The 14,770-nt window shown below is 45.1% G+C and overlaps 2 long non-coding RNA genes across 2 annotated transcripts in view; one reads left to right on the top strand and one right to left on the bottom strand.

The window, feature by feature from the left end:
- Window positions 1–14,770, top strand: part of LOC132814181 (uncharacterized) — a 58,677-nt gene that overhangs the window by 6,201 nt on the left and 37,706 nt on the right. Inside the window, exon 2 of the long non-coding RNA XR_009644335.1 lies at window positions 3,752–3,886. This is a non-coding gene — a long non-coding RNA (uncharacterized LOC132814181). The remainder of the gene's footprint in view (window positions 1–3,751; window positions 3,887–14,770) is intronic.
- Window positions 1–14,770, bottom strand: part of LOC132814182 (uncharacterized) — a 62,151-nt gene that overhangs the window by 9,691 nt on the left and 37,690 nt on the right. The gene's annotated exons all lie outside the window — the stretch shown is intronic.

The raw sequence follows: 14,770 nt of genomic DNA, 5'->3' as shown, positions 1-14,770 counted from the left end.
CGGAAAAAGACCCGGCGGTCCAACCCGTCCATGCCGACCAGATATCCCAACACAATATTGTCCCACCTGCCAGCACCCGGTCCCTATCCCATCAAAGCCTTCCTATTCATATACCCAACCAAATGCCTCTTAAATGTTACAATTGTATCAGCCTCCACCCTTCATCTGACAGCTCATTCCATACACGTACCACCCTCTGCGTGAAAAAGTTGCCCCTTAGGTCTCTTTTATATCTTTCCCCTCTCACCCTAAACCTATGCCCTCTAATTCTGGACTCCCCAAACCCAGGGAAAATACTTTGTCTATTTACCCTATCCATGCACCTCATAATTTTGTAAACCTCTTTAAGGTCACCCCTCAGCCTCCCGACGCTCCAAGGAAATCACCCCAGCCTGTTCAGCCTCTCACTAGAGCTCAAATCCGCCAACCCTGGCATCATCCTTGTAAATCTTTTCTGAACCCTTTCAAGTTTCCCAATATCTTTCCGATAGTAAGGAGACCAAAATTGCACGCAGTATTCCAACAGTGGTCTAAACAATGTGCTGTACAGTCGCAACATAACCTCCCAACTTCTGTACTCAATACTCTGACCAATAAAGGAATGCATACCAAACGCCTTCTTCACTATCCTATCTACCTGGGTCTCCATTTTCAAGGAGCTATGAACCTGTACCCCAAGCAACACTCCCAAGGACCTGACCATTTCATGTATCAGTCCTATTAAGATTTCCTTTCCCAAAATGCAGCACGTTGCATTTACCTGAATTAAAGTCGATCTGCCACGTTTTTTTTTATCTTACGGTCAGATAAAAGATTGGCATGTCATCATGGCCGAAGGGTCTTGTTCTGTACTTTTCTGTGTTCTACGTGTCATATGGTAAACTGGGTAATAAACTCAGATCAGCGTAAAATGATATGGCATTCAGGAGGAGCTAGTGAACTGGACAAAATGATGGTCTTGATGGTAGGAGACAGAGGGTGATGGGAGACATGCTGTTTTTCTGACTGGAGGCATGTGACCAGCGGTGGAGTGGGTCCCCTGTTGTTTGTCATTTGGTTAAATGGTTTGGATGGGAACATTGGTTTCCTGTTAAGTAAGTTTTTTGGGTGATACTGACATTGGTGGTAAAGTGGACAGTGAAGAAGGTTATCTATGATCCAGCAGGATGGACAGTACTGCTGGGAGAGTGGGCTGAAGAATAGCAGATGGAGTTCAATTAGGTAAATGTGAAGTGTTCCATTTTGGTGAAACAAACCAGGGTGGGACTTGTACAATTAATGTTCGGGCCCTGGGTGGTGTTGTCCGTCAGAGACCAAGGGATGCAGGTACACAATTCTTTGAAAGTGGTGTCACAGGTAGGCAGGCTGGTGAAGCAGGCGTTTGGGATGGTTACCTCATTGGGCAGAGCATTAAGAGAAAGGGTTGGGACGTCATGTTGTATCTGTACAAGACATTGGTCAGGCCACTATAAAAGCATTGTTGATCAGTGGGAATAACACATCAGGTTCACTGATCTTTTGTGTATAACATCTGACATCTTAACCTGGTCTGGCTAACATGTGACCCCAGACCCCCTGCAATATGGCTGACTCTGACCTGTCCTCTGGGTAATTAGCAGTGACACACTCATCCCATGAATGAATAAATAAAAATACCTATGTCCCTCCCTACCTCTGCAAACCCCCCCAGCTGCAGCAATTCAGACTGACTTCGTAACACCCTGACCACTCTCTGTAACACTCTCACCACCTCTGGCACCTTCACTTCTCCTGTTCCTTTTGTGACATTATACCCTGACAGTGATTCCCCTTCCCACTGCTGCCCTCCTGCTAGCAGACCCTTTGCAATCCCTTTAAAACTTATTCCTATAACACAATCTCCCTTCACGATTTTAAGTAATTTTTGGTGATCTTCTAAGCCTCATAATCTAATATGATACATTTTGTGCTGAGTGAGGGGCCTTGCTGAGGTTTTGTCTGTTTCAATGGAATCTTATTTTGTTGAGTGATTTACACTGTTCCTTCAAATATTTTCCACTGTTCATTTACAGACCCATATTTCAGTCTGTTTAGCCTGTTTACCTTGGTCAGTTCTCATCTCAAACCCAAGTAATTGGCTGTTTTTGTTTCTAGTTGTACCTTGTCCTTTCTGTGATTCACTTTAAAACTTTATATTTATTTAAACTGCATTTTATCACAATTTCCCTGAGGATCTCTGCAGGTGACATTCCTCATTCAGTAAGTTTGATCACACAACGGTCGCACTGAGATAGTTACATCCCTAACCAATTGCACAATTTGTTATTCAAAGAAACACTGAAAAAAATTCTCTGAACTCCTCTTCCAATATCCCTGTTGTCAGTGTGACTGTCCCAGATTATGTGAATATTGAAGTTTCCCAAAATTATCACAATGTGTTTGTTAAAAAAATTCCAGTGAGTTCCTGTGTAACGCAGTGATGAGCAATGGAATGCTGTTCGGTAGCTAAAACTGTTCTTCTGCTTGTGTCCTTGGCAAGTAGTAGCCAGAATTTACATTCAGACTGACTCCACTTCATGATCTGAGACCAAATGCTTTCTCTGTAATGCCTTTCTTACCCATTATTGTTTGCGTTACCCATTTTGCCTGAATTTCCGCAAGGTTGTGATCCATTGACTATTTCTGTCCACCTTTTGTTCACCCTGTAACCACATCTCTCTGGTGTCTAAACCTCTTTTATCTCGGTGTCACAAATCAATCTACCTTATTGAAGAGACATTCAAAAAACATAATTTACTCTTTCCCATAATTTCCTGTCACAAACCGATTCCCTGATGTACAGTTTTAGTTAAGCTCTGTCCCATCCTGTTCCTTTCTGCTTGTCTTCTGCCACATTCCCATACTGCTCCCATTCTTCACCTTTTCCCTTTGGATTTGGAAAGCTCCTTTCACTGGCATCCTCTCTGTCAGTTGAAAGCCCCATCCATAAACTTACCGATATGATTGGCCCGGACCCTGGCCCCAGCGCAGTTCCAGGGGGACCATCCTCATGGATTATTTATTAAATCAGGTATGGGATGTGGGTGTCTCTAGCTGACCAGCCTTTCTTGCCCAGCCCGAGCTGCCCTTGAGCTGAGTAACTTGCTCGGCCATTTCAGAGGGTAATTGAGAGGCAAACACTTTGCTGTGGGGATGTCGTGCAGACCATGTGAGGATGAGCAGATGTCCTTATCTAAAGGACAAGGGTTTGGGGTTTTTGAACATCTGCAATGGTTTCATATTTATTTATGGATTGTTAATTACTATTTTTAAAATTATTTATGGTGAGATTAAAACCCACTTCCCCTGAACATTAGCTGAAGTTTTGGATAAATTCTCTCGCAGTAATACCACTCGGTCATCAATTCGCCTGCTCAGTGGTTGCTCATCCCTGAGCACTGATACCAGGGCATCATGAAGCTAAACCCATTCTTCCAACATGACTGTGTGATCCTGAGGTCTTCCAGCACTCTGGTGATATCATTCAGTCTCTCTCCCTTTGGTATCCCTCACTGTGTGGGTCTAATTGCAGCCTCTGTCAGAGCCTCCCGCTCTTGCAGTTACTCCAGATCCTGAGCAAACAGAATTCTCCACTCCAGAGAGATGCAACAGCGCAGACCAGGGATGGAGTGGGATTTTCCAGATCTCTGTGGGGTTCATTTCCATTCTCCATGTGTAAACCTCACTGCATCAGTCTAATTCCCCATTCTGTCTATTTTTCTGTCTCCTGTAGGTCCTCAGGAAAGTGCTGACTCCATAGACTTCCCAATTGCTGGGTGTCTCGTCCAACACCTCATTGAAGTTGATTGGTCAGCCAGAGAGACAAAAGGCAGAGAGATCTGGAGCCTTCAATAAATCCTGCAGTGAGGTAAGTTCACTCACAGTGTACACAGCAGGGAGCAATGGGAGGGCTCCAAACATCATCTAACATGACATGACATAGATACAGTGCTGGAGGGTAAGTACAGTACAGTACAGAAACACCCCTGGCTGAATCACCACGTCTACATTAACTTACGTTGCACTGAGACAGCATGGGGAGTTCATAGTTATCAGTCCAGGCCGGTGCTGTCTTAGTGAGCATCAGGGCAACAGAGCGGAAAGCAGGCCTCCGACGAGATGTGGTGAATGCTGCCTGGGATCTTTCTGTTCTGTGTTCTCCCTCCAACACTGTACTAAGACTCACTACTCTGCAACACTCTATGTGTGGCATGGCTTGTGCACCGGTGTCTTCAGTCATTTTTAACTCCTATAACAGTTCCTGTCCCTGTAACTCCTCCCTTCCTGATAGACCCTCCACATATTTGAAACGTACTGCATTTTAGACTACCATCCCTTTCACTATAACTTGCTTCAGTGTCCACAACATGCTTTACTTCCGTACACTAATCCTCTTTACCTGGATACAGAGTGATACAGCACGGAAACAGAACCTGTGGTCCAACTCGTCAATGCTGCCCATGTTTCCTATACTGAATGAGTCTCATTTGCCTGCGTTTGGCCCTTAGCTCTTCAAACCTTCCCCTCTCCACGTTCCTGCCCAAAGGTCTTTTCCATGTTGTCATTGTTCTTGTTTCTCCCATGTGCCCCCTGGCACAAGGTTCTGTCTGTGCACCATCCTCTGTGGATAATGTTGCCCCTCAGCTCCCTCTTCAAATCTTTGCTCTCTCACCTCCAGTTTGTACCCTCAAGTTTTGGACTCCCTTACCCTTGGCTATTCACCATTCTTAGGCCCAATCCTTGTGACACTCCACCAGTCACTGTCCTCCAGTCTGATAAGCAACCCTCACCACTACCCTCTGTCTTCTACCTTTGAGCCAGTTCTGCATCTAAATAGCTACTTCTCCCTGTATTCCATGAGATCTAACCTTGCTAACCAGTCTCCCATAGGGAACCTTGTCGAACGCCTTACTGAAGTCCATATAGATCACATCTACCGCTCAGCCCTCATCAATCCTTATTGTTATTTATTCAAAAAACTCAGTCAAGTTTGTAAGGCATGATCTCCCACGCACAAAGCCATGTTGACTATCCCGATTCAGTCCTTGCCTTTCCAACTACATGTACATCCTGTCCCTCAGGATTCCCTCCAGCAACTTGCCCACCACCGAGGTCAGGCTCACTGGTCTATAATTCCCGGCTTGTCCTTACCACTCTTCTTAAACAATGGCACCGCATTAACCAACCTCCAGTCTTCTGCCACCTCACCTGTGACTATTGATTATACAAATATCTCAGCAAGAGGCTCAGTAATCACTTCTCTTGCTTCCCACAGAGTTCGAGGGTACACCTGATCAGGTCCTGGGAATTTACCCACCTTTATGCATTTCAAGCCATCAACACTTGCTCGTCTGTAATATGGATATTTTGCAAGGTGTCACTATCTATTTCCCGACATTCTATATCTTCCATATCCTTTTCCACAGTAAAAACTGATGCTAAATACTTGTTTAGTATCTCTGTCTTTTAAACGTTGTCATTGTACCCACATCCACCCTTCTTCAGCAAGTTCATTCCACAATCAAAACACCGTCTGTGGAACAATTTGCCCCCATGTCTTTTTTTGAACATTGCTCTCTTCTAAACTTTAAGACGTGGTCCCTCCTCTTGGGAGTCCCCCATCCTGTGTTAAAGACAACTACCATTAAATCGATCTATATACCTTATTTTTAAAAATTTACTTTTATAACATCACGTCTCAACTTCCAGGCTCGAGTGAAAAAAGACTCAGCCTGTCCAGCCATTTTGCAGAACTCAAGCCTTCCATACCCAGCAACGTCCTGGTAAATCTCTTCTGAATCCCCTGCAGCTTAATAATATCCTCCCTATAACTGGGCGACCAGAACTGGACAGAGTATTGCAGAACAGGCCTCACCAATGTCTGTGCAATCTCAACATGACGTCCCAAATTCTCCATTCAATGGACTGAGCAATAGTCAGGCATGCCAAGCACTGTCTTATCCATCCTGTGATGCAAACTTCAAGAATTATGTACCTGAACCCGGAGGTCCCTCTGCTCTAAAACACTAACTGAGGCCCGAACAGTAATTGTATCGGCTCTACCTTTGTTTGTTTTACCAAGTGCATTATCTTGCATTTATTCAGATTGAAGTCCATCTGCAATTTTTCAGCTCATTCACCCATATCATCAAGATCCCTTTGTAATCTTAGCAAACCTCCTTCACTGTCCACTATGTCACCCTCCAGCCTTCCAGCCCATCACACATGGCTGTCATTGGTACAAATACCTTTGTTAGCGGCTCCACAGTTCCTTCCCTAACATCCCACAATGCCCTGTGATACATGTAATCAGGTCCTGGGGCTTTCCATACCTTTGTGTTTTAAAACGTCCAGCACCGCCTCTTCTATAACATGCCCTCTTTTCAAGCCATAGAGATGTACAAGGGAAACAGACCCTTCGATCCAACTCATCCATGCTGACCAGAAGATCTAAATAAGTCCATCCCATTTATCAGCATTTGGCCCATGTACCTCTAAACCCTTATTATTCACATACCCATCCATCCCTTAAATGTTGTCATAGTCTAAGTATGTGTTACTTTCTCCCTCAGCTCATTCCATACACACATCACCGTGTGCATAAAAAAGCTGACCCTTCAGTCCCTTTTAAACCTTTCCCCCTTTAACCTTAAACATATGCCCTTTAGTTTTGGACTCCCCAACCCCTGGTAAAAGACCTTGAATGCTTACCCAATCCATATCCCTCATGGATAATCCTCTGTCAGGTCACCCCTCAGTCTCTGATGCTCCAGTGAAAATAGCCCGAGCTTATTCAGCAACAACCCCGGCAACATCTTGTCAATCTTTTCTGAACACTTTCAAGCTTCCCAACCTCCTTCCTATAGCGGGATACTGGAATTGCAGCAAACTCCAAATATGGTCTAACGTATTACTCTTGTTCCCTGAGTTCCCCAGTCTTTGTCAACAGTAAGTTCTGGAGTCACAAAATGTGTTTAAAGTCTAGCCATATCCTACGGTTCCACACATCAATGATCTCATTGATCCTTAAGGAACACTATTTTGTTTCGAGTTACACTTTTACTCAATATAGTTATACAATCACTTTTGCATTCTCCCTATCATTTCCTGCCGAGGCTATTTCATGTACCCTTTCTGCATTCCTGATTTCCACCCAAAGTGTATCCCTACAGCCCCTTGATCCTCATGCATTCCCTTGATCCAGCTGGCGATACCTGAAATATGCCCTTTTTCCTTGTCCAATAGACAGCCAGTGTTTCCGAGGGCTGTCAGCATTGAGCTGCACACAAACAGGAACATACTGGTGGTGATCGCTCAATTTATCTCACTTTTAAAATATTCTCAGTTGCCAGACTTCCCTTTCCCTGCAAATAGACTCCCTGATCACCTTTTGAAAGTTCCTGTCTAATACTGTCAAGATTGGTCTGGTCCCATTTCATACCTTGAACTTGTGGACCAGACCTGTTCTTTTCCATCTTTATTCTTAAGCTAAGAGAATTGTGGTCATTTTGGCAAAATGCATTCCCACTCACACATCAGTCCCTTTCCCGACCTTGTTTCCCAAGGGAAGGTCAGGCTTTGCCCCTTTCTCTTTTCAGACCATTTACATATTGTTTGGGAATTTCTTGAACATAATTACCAAATTGCTACCTTGCAAATGCTGAACACTGGCAGTCCCAGTCTAGGTTTGGAAAGTTGAAAAACCCCAACCATAACAGCCCTATTATTCTGATTGATATTTGAGATCTCCTGATATATTTGTTCCTCAGTCTGCCACAGACTATTCGGGGTCAGTAGGACAATCGTATCAAAGTGATGACCCATTCTTATTTCTCAGTTGCACTAACATAACTTCAGTGGGCAATCCCACAGGAATATCCTCTCTAAATCTTGCTGTGATGATTTATGCAATCAAAACCCACCACCACACATCCTCTCTTGCCTACCCTTTGATGCTTCCTGTAGCATCTCCACCTTGAACCAATGTGCTGACAGCCCTGCCCCTCCCTCGGCTTTGTTTCTGTAATAACTGTAATGTCCCAGTCCCATGTTCCAATCCATGCCCTGAGTTTATCTTCCGTAGCTGTCAGGCCCGTTGTATTGAAATAAATGCAGGTTAATCATCAGTTTCTCCCCATTTCCTGCTATATTCTTGCTTGCCTTGTCTGCTGAAATTGTTCTCATTAACTTGTGCATCAGCCTCAATCTTCTTTCTGGCCTTAGGACTGTTTAAGATGCAACACCCTACCAGACTGGTTTATATCCTCTCAAGCAGCTCCTACAATTCGCCCCACCAGGATGTGGATCCCCCTCCTGCTCCCAGTTCAGATGTCTTCCCCACCCTGTCAACATGTGCTGACAACTTCACACATCCAGAGACTTGTCCACCAAGGTCCCTTGTTCCTCAGTACTCCAGGTGGACCTACCATTCATGATGTATATCCTTCACTTATGAGACTTCCCACAGTGCATTACCTCACAGTGATCAGAAGTAAACTACATCTGCCATTACTCTGCTCAGTTTATCATCTGATCGATATCAGACTGCAGCCACACCGACCCGCCGAAGCACAACCCACCTATACCCCGACATTTACCCCTTTTACCTAACACTACGGGCAATTTAGCATGGCCAATTCACCTAACCCGCACATCTTTGTGACTGTTGGAGGAAACCGGAGCACCCTGAGTCGGGAATTGAACCCGGGTCTCAGGTGCTGTGAGGCAGCAGTGCTAACCGCTCTGCCACCGTGCCGCCCACAAGTTATGCTTTCACATCCAAGTTATTAGTGTACATAATAACCAGCAATGGTTCCTGCACAGATCCCTGTGGTACACCCACTGGTGAAAGAATTTCAAACATGAAGAAGTGTATCCGCTAATTTTGTATCTAATTTGCGAACTTGCCTTGTGGCTCTTTACATTTGAACCAGCCTTCCATGAGGGATTTTGTCAACCGTCTTATTCAAGTCCATGTAAACCACATCATCTGCACTGCCCTCATCAATATTTTTAGACACCATTTCAAAAAAACTGAACTGAATTCCTCAGACAGTATCGTCCTCTACCACATCCGTGATGACGCTGCCGAGGTGATCTTTGCCTTTGCAAGTGTCGATTCATCCTCACAATTGTTCCCAATAACCGCCCCCCCCCCCCCCCCCGCTGTCAGACTATCTGCTCTGTAATTATCTGGCCAATCTCTGCTGCCCTTCTTGAACAAAGGAACCGCATTAGCGATCCTCCAGTCTTTCAGAACTTTACCTGTGGCCAGCAAAGTATTAAAAATATACACCAGGGCCCCAGCAAACTCCAGCCTTCCTTCCCATAGCAACTTGGGATACATTTCATGAGGCACTGGGGATTTCTCCACCTTTATGCCTGTGAAAACATTTAATACCTCCTCCTTATTCATCTTATCATGTTCTAAAACCTCACCATCCCCACTGAAATCCCCGACTACAATGCCTTTCTCCTGTGTCAATACAGATGGGAAGCTTTCATTGAAGACCTTACCTACTTCCTCTGGCTCCATGCACGGATTGTCCCTTTGGTTTCTAACAAGCCTCGCTGTTTACCTGGGAATCGTCTTCCTCTAACTGTACTCATTAAACACATTGTGGCCTCTCCTTAACAGTATCTGAAAAGGATATTTCATGCCCATTATTTGCCCATCATTTTAAGGATCCCCTTGCACTCTCTATACGTTGGTCGGTCTTTGCCTGTTTTCATCGCATTGTATTTCCTTTATCAAGCTCAGGATACCGCTTGACCAGTATTCACTGGAGTTACTGCCTTTGTCAATCACTCTTCGCAGAACACACTGGCCTTGAATTCTCCCTGTATCACTTTGACGCACTTCCTCTTTCTGAATATGAACCCAACTGCAAATAGTTCCTCCCGGTCTGTGTTTGCCAGATCCTGTCTCGTGATAATGATAATGCCCAGTGACAGTGATATTCTAACAATTAGGGGGCTTCCACAAATTTGGCGTCTTCACCTCTGCCTTGTCCTTATATTTTACCAAAATGCCTTTGAAACCAACTGTTATGACCCCCATCACCAAAACACTATAAAAATCCTTACGTTTGTCATCTTGTCCAGCACCTACAGCCCACTCTGTCTGTAACATCCAGCCCTTACTGACCTGCCCACCTGTGTACCTTCCTCCAGCCTCTCCAGCACATGATGTCACTGTAACCTTCTCCAGTCCCAGCAGCACTCCTCCATCCTGTCCTGCAGCACCTTCATTACCTCTAACCTTCCACCATCCATTTCACCCCACTGTCTGTACAGAGTCCTCCAGTTCCTACAGCGTTTCCTGCTAACCCTCCCTTTGTGTAACATTGTGAAGCCACCTGAAAGCTCCTGAGATCTGTAACCTTGCCCTCTCTCTCTCTTCTCTGTGACTAACTCCCATCAGTACAATGTTTCTTACCTCTGATCACCTCCAGTCAGGACGAGCCTTCTTAGCTCTCGAACATCCTGCAGCCACTAAAAGCATCAATGTGCCTGAAATATCCTCTCAATTGTTGCAACAATTCACGTTCCCACAACTGCATCTGTCCATAACCTTAGTCAGTCCATAGAATCCTTGCTAACTCAGTAACCTCACCCAGTGTGTACAACTCTGAGTATGCCTAACTTCATCCAGTTTCCCCAACTGTCCCTACCTCTAATTGTAGAGAGAATCCACAACCTTCCCTATTGTGTTAACTCCCTCTAGTCCCTCTCATGGACACCATCTATGTAACCTTCTCCTGTTCCAAGAGACCCTTGTGAACTTGTGACCTAGTCCAATCTCTGCAGTGCTCTGTATAATCAGCCTCACTGTGCCTGGAACCTGGCTTCAATTCCAGCCTTGGCCGACTGTCTGTGTGGTCTTTGCATGTACTCCCCTCTGACTGTGTGGGTTTCTTCCGGGTGCTCCGGTTTCCTTCCATAGCCCAACATTTGCACGATACGTGGATTGGCCATCAGAAATTCACTGTAGTATTCAGGCAAGTGTGGTTTAGGTGAGTTCACCACGAGAAAGGCAGTGTTTAATGGACAGGGAGAGGGATGGGTCTGGTTAGAATGCTCTTTAGAGGGTTGATGTGGATTTGTTGGGCCAAATGGCCTTTTTCCACACTGTGGAGATTCTATTCAGGTTATTGCCCAGTCCTGTCAACCATCCCCAATACTCTCCTTATATGTGGAGTCTCCAACAGTCTCTAAAACACTCCTTGGCGATGTAAGATTCTCCAGTCCTTACCACAATCGATATGGCTGTCACCACTTCCTGCCTTTAGAATAATCCCTAAAATTATTGCCATTCGTTACATCACTCCCAATCACTGTTTCATCCTGAAACCCCCAAAAACATTTATATCTCTGTAAACTCATCTGAACTGTCTATATTTCCTTTTGACAATCCCATTCTGAGACTTTCTCCATATCAAAGAAGTCATTAAGTGTAGGTAACCCTTATTATTGTAACCTCCCTCCAGCCTTACAGCACTGAGGATCTGTAGAAACTCTTTTCAAACCGACAGCCATCTCTGTGTCTGTAATCTCCTCCACTCCCCATAATACATTCTCTCTGAGCTCTTCTGTAGTCCATTAAACACTCCCAAACACTGTCTGCATCAGTGTAACCTTCTCCAAAAACACCACGTTCCTTATCTGTGTAAATCCCGACACCAGTCCCTATCCCTCTAAGCTCCGCCTAATACAACCCTCCGTGTGTGTATTCACCTTCAGTCCCAACATCCCTCCCTATCTGTGTAATCTTCTCCATGTTCTTTTTTGTTCAGTATCTTCAACTGTCCCTGTCAGTGTAATCTCTTCTGGACCTGAAAACTCCCCCTCTCTTTAACTTTCTCAGTCTACACAACCCTCACTATCTGTAACCTACTCCTGTTGGAGAACTCTCCCTCTGTGAACTGCTCCAAATCTTCAACTCCCTATGAGCTCCTGCAGTCTTACAGCCCTCCCTGTGCACATAACCTCTTCCAGTCCCTAAAACGCCATCAGTCTACCAGCATCCCTATCTGTGTTATCCTGTCAGGTCCCTGCTACACTCCCGATCTGTAGATCCCACTCCAATGCCTGTGTTTCACCCGGTCCTGTTCCTACAAGAACCATTAACTATGTAACATTCTCCCGTCACTATCACCCACCGTGTCAATGTAAGCTCCTCCTGTATCTCCATCCAGTTACGCATCTCCATAACCTTCTCCAGCTCTTACATCCCTATCTGTGTAGACATCACTCTCCACTCGAACCCTCCCTACCGCAGGAACTTCCTCCTGTTTGTGCTATGCTCCCTTATCTGTGAAACTGTCTCCAACCAAACTTGCCACCCCAATCTCTCAAAAACGAACCCAGATTCCACAGCCTCCATGTCTAAATAACCCCCAGAGCCTAAGCCTTCCTAGATCTTTAAACATCTTCAGTCACGATGACCCTCCATATCTCAGTTTGTTCCGCCAGATGTTACAAAACTCTTTATCCCTGCAACCTACTCAGCTGCCAAAAACAGTCCCTGTCTGTGTAATCGAGCCCTGTCCTACCAACAACCTTATCCCTGTAAACTCCGCAATCACTCGTAGCATTCCAACTGTTTGTAATTTTTATTAATGACTTGGATGAGGGCATTGAAGGATGGGTCAGCAAGTTTTCAGATAACACAAAGATTGGAGGTGTCGTTGAAAGTATAGAGGGCTGTTGTAGGCTGCAGCGGGACATTGACAAGATACAGAGATGGGCTGAAAGGTGGCAGATGGAGTTCAACCTGGATAAATGCGAGGTGATGCATTTTGGAAGGTCGAATTTGAAAGCTGAATACAGGATTAAGGATAGGATTTTTGGCAGTGTGGAGGAACAGAGGGATCTTGGGGTGCAGGTACATAGATCCCTTAAAATGGCCACCCAAGTGGACAGGGTTGTTAAGAAAGCATATGGTGTTTTGGCTTTCATTAACAGAGAGATTGAGTTTAAGAGTCGTGAGATCTTGTTGTAGCTCTATGAAACTTTGGTTAGACCGCACTTAGAATACTGCATCCAATTCTGGTCACCCTATTATAGGAAAGATGTGGATGCTTTGGAGAGGGTTCAGAGGAGGTTTACCAGAATGCTGCCTGGACTGGAGGGTTTATCTTATGAGGAGAGGTTGACTGAGAGCAGACTTTTTTCATTGGACGAAAGGAGGAGGAGAGGGGACCTAATTGAGGTATACAAGATAATGAGAGACATAGATAGAGTCGATAGTCAGAGACTATTTCCCAGGGCAGAAATGACTAACATGAGGGGTCATAGTTTTAAGCTGTTGGAGGAAAGTATAGAGGGGATGTCAGAGGCGGGTTATTTACACAGAGTTGTGAGAGCATGGAATGCGTTGCCAGCAGCAGTTGTGGAAGCAAGGTCATTGGGGACATTTAAGAGACTCCTGGATATGCATATGGTCACAGAAATGTGAGGGTGCATACATGAGGATCAGTGGTCGGCACAACATGGTGGGCTGAAGGGCCTGTTCTGTGCTGTACTGTTCTATGTTCTATGGTCTAATTAGAGACAGTCAGCATGGGTTTGTGAGGGACAGGTCATGCCTCACAAACCTTATTGAATTCTTTGAGGATATGACAGAATACGATGATGGCTCATTCAGAAAAGAAGGTTGATTGGGATACAGGGAAATCTGTCTGTCTGGATACAGGATTGGATGGCCCAGAGAAGACAGAGGGTGGCAGCAGATGGACAGTATTGAGCCTGGAGCTCAGTGACCAGTGGGGTTCTGTAACAATCGGCTCTGGCACTCTGTTCTTTGTGATTTTTGTCAATGACTCGGATTGTGGGTTAGTACGTTTGCCAATCGCATGACGGTTGATGGAGTGATGGGGAATGTGGAGGGCTGTTGTAGGTTGCAGTGGGACATTGACAGGACGCAGAGCTGGGCTGGGAGTGGCAGATGGAGTCCAATCTGGAAAAATGTGAAGTGATTCATTCTGGAAGGTGGAATTTGAATGCAGGATACAGGGTGAAAGGCAGAATGCTTGGCAGTGTGGAAGTACAGAGAGACCATGGGGTCCATGTCCATTGATCCCTCAAAATAGCCACGCACGTTGGTAGGGTTGTTAAAAAGGCATATGTTGTGTTGGCTTCCCTAAGAAGGGGATTGATTGTAAGAGCCGTGAGGTGTTACTGCATCTTTATAGCATCCTGGTGAGACCACACTTGGAATATTGTGTTCAGTTCTGGTCCCCTGTTTACAGGAAGGATGTGCAAGTTTTAGCGAGCGTACACCCGAGATTTACCAGGATGCTGCCTGGACTGGAGGGCAGTTCTTACAAAGAAAGGTTAAGGGAGCTAAGGCTTTTTTCATTGGAGTGAAGAAGGGAGCGGGCTGACTTTGTGGAGGTGAATAAGTTGATAAGAGGCACAGAGAGAGAGTGAATAGTCAGAGACATTTCCTCCTATGGAATAAATGGTTATTACAAGGCGGTATAATTTTAAGGTGAATGGAGGATGGATAAGCGGGTAGAGAATGGTAGGTGGTTGGAATGCACTGCCAGTGGTGGTAGTAAAATTAGACACATTCGGGACATTTAATAGACTCTTGGATAACATGTGGATAATAGTGAAATGAAGGGTATGTAGTTTACTTTGTTCTTACAGTTGGATAAAAGGTTGGCATGAAATCATGGCCGAAGGGTCTTGGGCTGTACTGTTCTGCGTTCTGTGTTCTGTCTGGTATACTGGGTGATAAACTCAA

Source organism: Hemiscyllium ocellatum, unplaced genomic scaffold (genome assembly GCF_020745735.1).
Source record: "Hemiscyllium ocellatum isolate sHemOce1 unplaced genomic scaffold, sHemOce1.pat.X.cur. scaffold_719_pat_ctg1, whole genome shotgun sequence".
NCBI classification, from domain to species: domain Eukaryota; kingdom Metazoa; phylum Chordata; class Chondrichthyes; order Orectolobiformes; family Hemiscylliidae; genus Hemiscyllium; species Hemiscyllium ocellatum.
Note: the sequence above shows the minus strand (reverse complement) of the source record. Positions and strands in the feature narration are given on the sequence as shown.